The 12,863-nt window shown below is 33.6% G+C and overlaps 1 long non-coding RNA gene across 1 annotated transcript in view; it reads left to right on the forward strand.

Moving 5' to 3' along the window:
- The first annotated feature begins 1,254 nt into the window (after positions 1-1,254).
- Positions 1,255-12,863, forward strand: part of LOC143670673 (uncharacterized) — a 36,894-nt gene continuing 25,285 nt past the window's right edge. The window contains exon 1 of the long non-coding RNA XR_013169428.1: positions 1,255-1,426. This is a non-coding gene — a long non-coding RNA (uncharacterized LOC143670673). The remainder of the gene's footprint in view (positions 1,427-12,863) is intronic.

Here is a 12,863-nt window from a genome sequence, read left to right on the forward strand (position 1 = left end):
AATTGAAAACCAAAATATTAAAGATCTTGAAATGTTCTTAACCCTAAATGAGATTTCACTGGACACAAGTCATTTTGTAGTGAGGCATTCACCATATGACCTGATTGACCCAGCATAGGAAGTTCTAGGAGCCATAAGTGGCTGCATCAGACACTGACAAAAATGGTAACCAATTTTTGATGTGAAAATTCCACTTAATTTGTCTCTAAAGTCATCAGGCTTTTGAAATGCAACCTCCTCCTTGCCGCTTATATTTCAAACAACTGTTTACAATACAGTTTGCACTGACATGAGATCAGTCTTTTTGGTAGCAAAGCAAATTTGAGTTATGTTCTTGTATGCAGAGGCAACCTATAAGAAGAGTCCAAAAGGCACCCTCCACTTTTGTCTGAGGAGATGCAAAGGCAGGAATAGTGGGGTCTGTGCTTGTGGCACAGAGACATTTTCAGAGGAGCCTTGTGAATGATTAGTTATAAGATGACAAGTGGGAGAAGTGCAATAAGAGAAGGAAATTAGTCTGACTGGCTTTCTGTCCTGCAACATCGATTCAATGTTGATTGCTGAAAGGGAATGGAAAACTGGGGTTTGGGGTGAGACATGGGGCAAAGGATGGAATGCAAAAGGCAGACAACTAATGCATTTTATTTATGACTAGTAATGAAATTCAAAGACTTGAAGGAGATTAAAAGCCAATCAGAATAGTTTGGCAACTTTAATTCTTAGGAAGATCAAAGTTCCCTCAAGCCTAATTTGATATTTATTGCTAAAAGCAAAGACCAGTATGGTACAGTATTACTCCAGAGGAATTAAGGGAAGATCCTTAAGGTTGCTTCACTCACATTCATTTTATGAATGGATTCCTCCCCTACATCAAAATGCTTTAAGAAGATACTGCTATCATTACATGGTTCCTTATTAAATCCAAAAAGTGCCTGCACCAGAAAGACACCTCAACAACGTGTCTAAACTGCAACTTCAGGTTAATACGACTAAAGCAGTGACTTTGAGAAAAGTGCTGAAGGTATGCACAGAGGTAAAAGGATATTATTGAATTTGGGGGCATCTTTAAGGTAAAGGTTGATGCTTATTCAACTACATCTAGGATTACACTATTTCTAAGTGAAAGAGGGAGAAGTCTGCATTTGATTGTTGCCAGAAATTTTCTCATAATGTCTGTTATTCAAATACCTGCCCCACCTTCTATGGTATCTATGACAACCACTGATGTCATAGTTGGCTCCTCAAACTTTTCCACACACACTCTACCTTGGCTATTTCCCTTCCAGATAAAATTTGAAAACCGGGTAAGACATTGGCTTAAAAAAATAGCCATATGAAATTCAGCATATTTCCTATTGTGTCCTAGGTGCCAGAAGACAAGAAAATTCAACTTTCAATGATAGCAACTAGCATCACAGGATCACAGGTACTTAAGAACAGTTTGTTTCTCTAGATGTGTTTGATGATCTCTATTCTGTTTTTAGCCTCAATTATGAGGAATTACATTCTGTTTTATTTTGATAATTTATTCAAATGACTTAGGAAACAAACAGGGTTTAACTATAAATCCATAAATTAAATATCATATATGTAAGGCACTGTGTTAGGCACTAAGAAAGATGAAATATATTTGAAATAAGGACTCTACTTTTTTTTAGAATGTATCTTTATTGAGAAATATCCACACACATACAGTCCAACTATATTATGCAATCAGTGGCTCACAGTATCATCACATAGCTGTGTATTCTTCACCATGGTCATTTTTAGAACATTTATATCACCCCAGAAAAAGAAACAAAAAGAAAAAAGAAGAAAGCTTATATTCCATACCCCTTACTCCTCCCTCTCTTTGACCACTAGTATTTCAACTACCAAATTTATTTTATCCCTCCCACCATTATTTATTTATTTTTTATCCATATTTTTTTTTGGTTAAAAAAAGCATTAGACACAAGGTTTTCACAATCATTCAGTCACATATAATTATATAATTTTCTTCATTTTATTGTTATATAATTGTCTTCAGGAATCAAGGCTACTGGAACACAGCTCAACATTGTGAGGTACTTCCTTCTAGCCACTCCAATACACCATAAACTAAAAAGGAAAATCTATACAATGTGTAAGAATAACCCCCAGGGTAACTTCTATACTCTGTTTGAAATCTCTCAGCCACAGAGACTTTATTTTGTCTTATTTCTCTCTTCTGCATTTTGGTCAAGAAGGCGTTCTCATTCCCATGATGCTAAGTCCTGGCTCATCCCTGGAAGTCAGGTCCCACATTGCAGGGAAATTTACACCCCTGGGAGAAGGACTCTACTTTTGAAGGGCTTTTATTTGTTAAAGTGAATGCAATTAGGTAGATTTCAGTTGCTTAAACTTATTTTCCAAAATTAACATTTTATAAATCATATGAGAGATCTGTAAGATTAAAATCAATGAAAATGATTTCAAATGAGGTTTTCATCTTCCACATGTATAAAGCAGATTCAGTTTAATATGTTCACATATATTAATGTTCTTTTTGTTGCAGGAAAGTAAACATCTAATCTTCTCTACTTCGATTGAAAATACTACAAACTATTTCCACTCATTATCTTAATGTAATTGTAACATTTTTATATTTGACATACTCTGTGCATAATATATTTTGTGATACAGCAAAGATAATGAATTTTTAGCTCTGTGAAATTGTACTAATGATAGAAATTATAAAGATTAAATATACACTTCTCTTTGTCAACATATATTTAATTAATTATAATAGTCTACTTAAAGAAACTGTCAGAGTTGAGAAAGTATAAAATTTGACTGTGTTTTCTTCCTTAAACATCTTGAAAATTCTTGTGAGTTTTCTGTGTATGTATTTCCTTTTCTTTCTGGGGAACCTACTTCAAAGCTTTATTAAAAGTATCCTTTACTGCTTCCTAATGTATTGTATGCAAAGAGAGTGTCCTTTCCTCAGATATGCTGGTCTCTTAAGTGGTCGCTGATAAACCAAAAAATATCAAGAGCTTGCTCTTTTACCAGAATTATCAAGTCCCATTCAACAGTAAGGGATTTGTGACCAAGCTATATGTTAGGCCAAAACATCTAGATTCTCAGATTCTGAGAGACAAAAACAAAGTACCAGCAGAAATCCAATTTCCCTCTGTTTTGACCATATTTTCTCTTCTTGATCCATGGCTTCTTCCATCTTTGAACAGAAATTTGCTGAGTTATGAAATATCAGCCTACCAACCTGGCTTTATATAGGTTTAGTGTACGGTTAAAAGCATAAGATCTTCCTGACCCCAACTCGCCTGGTCTAGTACTTAATTAAAGAAGCTTCCCTTTTTGAGATATACTCAGATGGCTAGAGAAAAGTAAACTATAATAGTCTTTAATAGCCAGTAATACATTTAATGAGTTTTTCAGACTTGCTAAATTTAATATTTAAAAAGACCTAAGAGAACACTGCAAACAAGGGAAACTGAAGGAAAACTTTTAGGAGCTGGGGATGAGTGCTGTGCATGAAGGCTAACTCTGGGGCAGTACTGTATGGGAATCCATACAAAAATCAAGGTAAGTGTGAGGTGGTACAGAAAGGATGAGGTGGCATAGAAAGGGAAAAGGAGAGAGCAGGCTTTGGCAAAAATCAACTTAGACTTTCTAAAATTTTGCTTAAGATCAGATATGCTTTATAGTTCTCAGCAAAAATTTAGTAAAAGACTGACTCTTGGAAAAATATAAGCAGTGAGGGAATAGATGGGAATCAGATATTATGGGATCCCTATGCTACATTCTCAAATGCTCTGAAAGTTGTCAGGTTTATTCCCAGTATACTAACATGTGGGTACTTGAAAGAATATCATCAACCAGTTACTTCTTCCAATATGCATTTCTATGTAGTGAAAATTATATTATGCTCTTTTGTTTTAAATATTACTTTTCTTTCAGAAAATTAATGTACATAACAAACATTCTAATGGTCAAAAGTTGTACAGTGACAAATGGATCTCCCAGTCCTAATCCCCATACCTTCAGTCCGTTATTCCCCAGATAATGTGTGTTACAACTTTCTTGGGTATTCTTCCTGCACTATTTTATTAATATACAATCATATCTATGTTTGTGTATCTCAATTTGTTTTAACAATAATAGGAGTTAAATGTTCTTCATCTTCCTCTTTTTACCTAAAAATATACCTTGGCTATTATTCTATTTGAATACAAATAGAGCTTTCTATTCATATTAGCAGCTGCATACTGTTTCAATTAATGGATGTACCATAATTTATGATACAAATAACCTGTTGATGGGTACTTGAGTTGTTTCCAATCTTTATGTACTATAAACAAAGTTGCAATGAATATTTTTGCACATTTATCTTTGCGTATATCTGCAAGCATATTTCTAGAATAAATTTCTAGAAATAGAATTGCTGGTTCAAAGGATATGCGCATTTTACATTTTAATATATATAAATCACCATTAGTTTCCAATATTGTTTTTGTTAAATAATGTAGAGGCCATCCAGCACTGAAGGATTACCGCAAACAGCTGTTGATTTAAGCGCAAGTTTGCTCCACATTTATTAAGCAAATATTTATTGAACATCTGCTATATGCCAGACATTGATTTAGACACTAGAAAGGCAGTAAAATTCCTCTCTCAATTGCATCTTAGTTGGGAGTTTACAGTCTAGAGGATGACATGGAGAGCAATTTACACAGTTGCACTTATTTATTCAGGGACACGGCTGAGTAAAAGATGGATCTTTCTTTCTACATTACTCCTATTTTGCATTTTCTTCTTTTACTAGTGATATTATTGTTAAAGGAATTAAATTTGGGGATGGAGAAAAATCTGCAGAAAGTTCCTAGGGGCATCATCAAGATGGAAGTAGCAACAAGAAGCAATAATAAACTAGATCTTCTTGATGTAATTATTCTTAATCCAGGCACTCTTTTTTTCTAATAGGTGACCTCCTAGATTGTTCACCACTTTCCAAATTTGGCAGCTTTTGGTATTTTTCTCAGTTTCACAGATTAATATTCCATATGTAAGCTAGTACACTGTCCACATTGGGTTTTCAGGAAACACAGCTGCTTACAGTCAGCAGTAATAAAGTAATCCCTGTACCCAATTACATGACCAAACAATTAGTAGCAGCCTGTACACTCAATAAAATTGTTGGTTGGTTGCTGGCTGTATTCAGAAGTTGAGAATGGTAATTATGGCAGAAGCATATTTCAACTGGTGATATAACAGGCAAGATTAATAAGGCATTTGTTTAGTGCAGCTGGTTCTTCGGATTTACGGAAACCCAGATGGAGTAGTTCCAATTGACTGAACATTAGTAAGGTTATGTAGTGTTCTGCTAAGTCATCTCTGCTTTGGGAAGATTTCAGCTGGTCATTACCAGCTCAGAACTTGGAACAAAGAAACGAGAACATAAAGAATATACTTTGAGAGGAAAAAATAGTGACTTTAAAAATGAATGAAGTAGAAACTGGAGGGAACTGCCTGAATATGTAGAGCTGTGCTCCAGTAGCCATGTTTCTTGAAGATGATTGTATAATGATAAAGCTTTTGCAATGTGACTGTGTGACTGTGAAAACCTTGTGACTAATGCTCCTTTTGTTTTTTTTTAAACAATGGTAATTTATTGGCTCATGGTTTTGAGTTGAGAAGTACAAAATTGAGGCCTGAGGCAGGTGATACTTTATCACTAAAGACTGTGGCATTCTTGGGCCTTGGCTTTTCTGTCACATGGCAATGCACATGGTAGTATCTTCTCCATTCTCTTCTGGATTCCATTGACTTCCAGCTTATGGCTGTTATGTGTGCTTTTATCCGCTGCTGCCTTCTCAATAAGCTCTCCATTGGTAAGATTAAGACCCATCCTTATTCAGCTGTGCCACACATTCACTCGAGTAACCTCATTAGAAGGTCCTGTTCATAGTGGTTTCAAAACCACCAGAATGGGTTAAGAATAAGAGCATGTTTTTCTGGGGTAGGAACTTCAGGCTATCACAGTAAGCATTTGAGTAAATATTCAATTAATTGGGATTATTACTGTTTTTATCTTGGAATTTATATTCAGCTGTACAGCATTTGAATCTTAAAGCTGAAATATATAGAAAGCTGGAGTTTTGTTTAGCTTGCAGCAAAGCCCAGCACTGCATTGTATCAATACAGGATTAGTAAGAAGCCATGCCTTTTGTAGTTTATTTTAACAGTGAACTAATGCTCCTTTTATCTACCTTACTGGCAGATGAGTAAAACATATGGATTAAAAATAAATAAATGTTAAAATAAATTTAGTAGATTGAAATGCTAGTGATCAATGAAAGGGAAGTGTAAGGGGTATGGTATGTATGAATTTGTTTCTGTTTTTTTTTTCTCTTTCTTTTTCTGAATTGATGCAAATATTCTAAGAAATGATCATGATGATGAATGTACAACTATGTGATGCAAAAAAAAATTTGCCCAAGATCTTGGATGATCACTGTCTTTACTCTTTAAAAAATACAGCATTATGTTGTTACACCAAGCACCCAACTCCTATATATTATTATCTGTATTAAAAAAGAGTGTAACTAATGTATGAATTAAATTAGGATTGTGAATAAAGTTTCAAACCATTAGACATTCAAAATACTTAAAAAAAAAACAATAAGAAAAAAAATACTGTCCCCAAAATAAACCCACAGAAACCTTAGAAAACTAGGAAGAAAAAGCTACACTTAAATTTTGAGCTCCTTGTGAACAGGAACAAAGTCTTATTCACCTCGGAATTCTCTGCAGTTCCCAGAACAGTGCTTGGCACATAGCGGTTTCAAAAAATATTTGTTGACATTCTAAAAATGATCATGGTGATGAATACCTAACTATGTGATGATTTTATGTGCCATTGATTGTACACCATGTATGGACTGTAGATGTGTAAAGATTTCTCAATAAAATTTTTTTGAAAAGGAAAAATAATGAATGAAGGGTGGTGTGATGGTGGCTCAGTGGCAGAATTCTTGCATACCATTCTGGAGACCCAGGTTCATTACCCGGTGCCTGTCCATGTTAAAAAAAAACAAATGAAGGAAGATTCCATTTACTGCAATATTCTAGTTTTTAGAAATTAAAATAAAACTGACTGCAAACTAGATTCTTAGTAAAATTAATGGAATTAAAAAAACATTTCATTTAACACTGACTATAAACAATAGACTAATCTAGTTTTCATCTTTAATGAAATAGGGTGAAACTCAAACTGGAATTTGTACATGGTATATTCTTAAATGTAAGAAAAGAATTGGGGAACAAAAGAGTTGGCATAGTATGGTGGTCCCTTGACTCTGTTTTCTAGATATTTCTTTTTTTTATTAGAGAAGTTGTAGATTTATAGAACAATCATACATAAAATATAGGATTCTCATATACCACCCCACTAACAACCCTTTGCATTGGTGTGGAACATTTGTTACAATTGATGAAAGCACATTTTCATAATTGCTCTATTAATTAAAGTCCATGGTTTAATTTAGGGTTCATGTAGTTCTATGGATTCTTTAAAATAAATTTTATTATGCTATATAAAATCTATCACTTACCTAGTTAATCTTATTCAGACATGTTTATTATTCAGAAAATTTAAAATTATTCACACATTTATTATTCAGACAATATAAAATTATTTGGAAAATTTCAGTGCTGTTAATTGCATTTATAATATGGTGCTTCCATCACCACCATCTATTATTAGAACTTTTCCATCATTCCAAATAGGAATCCTGTGCATTTTAAGGCTGAGCCTCTCATTCCTTATCCTAATCCTGTTCCCTGGTTACCTATAGTCTAGATTTTAACCCTATAATTTTGCTTATTCTAATAATTTCAAATCAGTGAGATAATACAATGTTTGTCCATTTGTGCCTGCCTTGTTTCACTCAACATGATGTCTTCATGATTCATCCATGTTGTAGCATATATCAGGACTTTATTCCTTTTTATGACTGTATAATATTCTACTCTATTACACAATATATACCAATGTGTATATATCACATTTTATTTATTCACTTGGATAAATAAGGACTTAGGTTGTTTCCATCTTTTGGCAAATGTGAATGATGCTACTGTGAACATCAGTGGGCAAATATCTGTCTGAGTCTCTGCATTCAATTTTGGGGGGTATATACTTAGTAGTGGTATTGCCAGGTCATATGGTAGTTTTATACTTAGCTTTCTGAGGAACCACCAAACTGATTTCCACAGTGGCTGTATGATTTTACATTGCCACCAGCAATGAATGTGTCTTCCTATTTCTCCTCATCCTTTCCAAAACTTGTTATTTTCTGATATTTTAATAGCAGCTGTTGTAATGTGAGTGAAATAGTATCTCATTGTGGTTTCAATTTGCATTTCCCTGATGGCTGATGAGGTTAGACTTCTTTTCATGTGCTTTCCAGCCATATGTGTATCTTCTTTGGAGAGTTGTCTGTTCAAATCTTTTGCCCATTTTTAAATTAGGTTGTTTGTCTTTTTGTTGTTAAGTTGAATGATTTATTTATGTATTCTGGATATTAATCCCTTATTGGATATATGGTTTCCAAATATTTCCCCCCACTGTGAAGAATGTCATTTTACTTTCATAATAAAGTGCTTTGAGGTGCAAGTTTTTAATTTTGATGAGGTCCCACTTAACTATTTTTTCATTATTGCTTTTGCGTTGATGATAAAGCCTAAGAAACCATTGTCTAACACAAAGTCCTGAGGATGCTTCCCAAAGATTTCTTTTAGGAGTTGAATAGCTGTAGTTAGCTCTTATATTAAAGTCTTTGAACCATTTTGAGTTGATTTTTGTATATGATGTTGGAAAGGGATCCTCCTTCTCTTTTTCTGCAAATGGAAATCCAGTTTTCCCAGCAACATTTGTTGAAGAGACTATTGTTTGCCGATTGAGTGGTCTTTGACCCTTGTGAAAAATCAGTTGGTCATAAATGTGAGGGATGATTTTTGAGCTCCCAATATACATCTGTCCTTGTGCCAGTACCAAGCTGTTTTGATTATTGGACCTCTATAATAAGTTTTAATATGAGGAAGTGTGACTCCTTCTACTTCATTCTTTTTCAAGATAGCCTTAATTATTTGCAGCCCCTTATCCTTCCATATGAATTTGATGATTAACCTTTCCATTTCTGCAAGAAAGATTGTTGGAATTTTTTCCAATGGAAAAAAGAAAAAAAAGAAATTAACATTTAGAAATCATACCATTCTACATATGCAATCAGTAATTCTTAACATCATCACATAGATGCATGATCATCATTTCTTAGTACATTTGCATCAGTTTAGAAGAACTAGCAACACAACAGAAAAAGATATAGAACGTTAATATAGAGAAAAAATAAAAGTAATAATAATAGTAAAAAAAAACAACCACACAGACAAAAACAAACAAAAAACAAAACAACAACAACAACAAAAAAAAAACCTATAGCTCAGATGCAGCTTCATTCAGTGTTTTAACATGATTACTTTACGATTAGGTATTATTGTGTTGCTCGTTTTAGAGTTTTTGTATCTAGTCCTGCTGCACAGTCTATCCCTTCAGCTCCAATTATCCATTATCTTACCCTGTTTCTAACTCCTGCTGGACTCTGCTACCAATGACATATACCAAGTTTATTCTCGAATGTCGGTTCACATCAGTGGGACCATACAGTATTTGTCTTTTAGTTTGGCTAGACTCACTCAGCATAATGTTCTCTAGGTCCATCCATGTTATTACATGCTTCATAAGTTTATTCTGTCTTAAAGCTGCATAATAGTCCATCGTATGTATATACCACAGTTTGTTTAGCCACTCGTCTGTTGATGGACATTTTGGCTGTTTCCATCTCTTTGCAATTGTAAATAATGCTGCTATAAACATTGGTGTGCAAATGTCCGTTTGTGTCTTTGCCCTTAAGTCCTTTGAGTAGATTCCCAGCAATGGTATTGCTGGGTCGTATGGCAATTCTATATTCAGTTTTTTGAGGAACCGCCAGACTGCCTTCCACAGTGGTTGCACCATTTGACATTCCCACCAACAGTGGATAAGTGTGCCTCTTTCTCCGCATCCTCTCCAGCACTTGTCATTTTCTGTTTTGTTGATAATGGCCATTCTGGTGGGTGTGAGATGATATTTCATTGTGATTTTGATTTGCATTTCTCTAATGGCCAGGGACATTGAGCATCTCTTCATGTGCCTTTGTTGGAATTTTTATTGGGAATGCAATGAATCTCTAAATTGCCTTGTGCAATATTGACATTTTGCTGATATTTAGTCTTTCAAGCCATGAACATGGAATGACCTTCCATTCATTTAGGTCTTCTTTAATTTATTTTAGCAATGTTTTGCAGTTCTCTGTGTACAAGTCCTTTACATCCTTGGTTAGATTTATTCCTAGATATTTGATTCTTTTAGTTGCTATTGTGAATGGAATTTTTTGTTGATTTCTTCTCCCAACAGTTTATTTCTTATGTATAGAAATGTTACTGGTTTTTGAGTGTTGATCTTGTACCACACCACTATACTGAATTTATTTATTAACTTCAGTAGCTTTGTTGTGGATTTATCAGGATTTTCTGTATATAGGATCATATCATCTGCAAATAGGGAATGTTGTACCTCTTCCTTTCCAATGTAGATACATTTTTTCTTGCCTAATTGCTCTGGCAAGAACTTCCTTTACAATGTGGAATAACAGTGATGAAAGTTAGCATATTTGTCTTGGTCCTGAACTTAGAGGGAAAGCTTTCAGTCTTTTACCATTTAGTAGGATCTTAGCTGTGGGCTTTTCATATATGCCCTTTATCATATTTAGGAAGACTCCTTCTATTCTTAGTGTCCTAAAGTGTTTTTATCAAGAAAGGTGCTAGGTTTTGTCAAATGTTTTTTCCCTATCAATTGAGATGGTCATGGGTTTTTTTCTCCTCATTCTGCTAATGTGATGTATTACATTAAATGATTTTTCTTTATGTCAAAGCAACCTTGCATACCAGGGTTAAATTACACTTGATCATGGTGTACAATTTAATTATGCTGTTGAATTAAATTTGTTAGCATTTTGTTGGGGATTTTTGCATGTATATTCACAAGGGATATTGGTCTGCAGTTTTCTTTTCTTGTGGCATCTTTATCCAGCTTTGGTATGAAGGTGATGTTGGCCTCCTATAATTAGTTAAGGAGTGTTCTTCCTTTTCAGTTTTTTTGGGGAAGATTTTTAGCAGAATTGGAGTTAAGTCTTCTTGGAATGTATTAGAATCCCACAGTGGAGCCATGTGTTCCAGGGCTTTTCTTTCTTGGGAGATTTTCATTTACTGATTCAATCTCTTTACTAGTAATTGGTTGGTTGACATTTTCTATTTTTTCTTGAGTCAGTGTAGGCAGTTTGTGTGTTTCTAAAAATTTATCCACTTCATTTAGGTTATCTAATTTATTAGCATACAGTTGTTTATAGTATCTTCTTATATTTCTTTTAATTTCAACAGGGTCAGTAGTAAAGTTCCTATTTTCATTTCTGATATTCGTTATTTCTATCCTTTCTCTTTTTTCTTTGTCATTCCAGCTAAAACTTTGTCAATTTTATTGATCTTTTCAAAGAACGAACTTTTTTTTTTTATTTCATTCACCAGCATTCTAATCTTTATTTCCTTCTTTCTGTTAACTTTAGATTTAGTTTGCTCTTCTCTTTCTGGGGTTCTTTCAGTTTTGAGGTTAGATCGATGATTTAAAGTCTTCCTTCTTTTTAAATATAAAGATTTAGAGCTATAATTTTCCCTCTCAGCACAGCCTTCACTCCATCCCATACATTTTGGAATGTTGTATTTTAATTTTCATTTGCCTCAAGATATTTCCTAAATTTGCTTCTGATTTCCCCCTTAGCCCATTGGTTGTTTAAGAGTATGCTGTTTATTTTACACATATTTGTGAATTTTCCTTTTCTCCTTCTTTTATTGATTTCCAGCTTCATTCTGTTGTGGTCTAGTCAGAGAATATACATTGTATGTTTTCAGTATTTTTGAATTTGTTGAGACTTGTTTTGTGAGCCAATATATGGTCTATCCTGAATATTGATCCATGTGCACTCAAAAAGAACATGTTCTAGATATTCTTTTGAGAGAGTTTCTCTGGGGCAAGATATGCTATGCAGAAGGGTCAGAAAATTGCTTTGATCTATCCAGAGGTTAATGTCTATTAATCACCAAAGTTTTCTTATAAAATCAGGTGTCCTATTTTTGAAAGAAAGAGAGAGAAAGATGCAAAAACAAACAAATGCCTACCACAATTTTGAATACCTCATGTGGAATAAAATATTATCCCCTGCATAATTGAGTTTTTAAAGTATTTTTTACATTTATTTATTTATTTACATTTTTGATGACTGAATTCATAATTAGTTAAGTTCTGTTAGACTTAAATAGCCAGAGAAGTATATATGGTCTAGTTATTTCTCAATAAGTCAATTAGAGCAACCACTTCACCCTGCAGTCCATTGCTTGGTGCCAACTCTCTGCAGTAATTGAAATAATGTGCTAGAAATACATTATCATGAAATCTACATTCTACTTATGTAGTCTCTTAAAAAATCAGGTACTTATGAAAGTTTGGTAAGAAATGAACCCTTCATTTAGTAAGTTTATTCATGTTTATGCCATGACAAAAACTTGAGATAATATAGACAAAAATAAAATAAATTTAATTAGGCCAACAGAACATACGTTTAATTGTTTCATAAGTTCATGTTGCCATTTTCTTTTATATTCCCTGTATTCATTATATTATACTTAATCAAATTTAAAAATTGCCATATTTACTTAAATATTTTCCTTTT

Source organism: Tamandua tetradactyla, chromosome X (assembly GCF_023851605.1).
Source record: "Tamandua tetradactyla isolate mTamTet1 chromosome X, mTamTet1.pri, whole genome shotgun sequence".
Taxonomy (NCBI): Eukaryota; Metazoa; Chordata; class Mammalia; order Pilosa; family Myrmecophagidae; genus Tamandua; species Tamandua tetradactyla.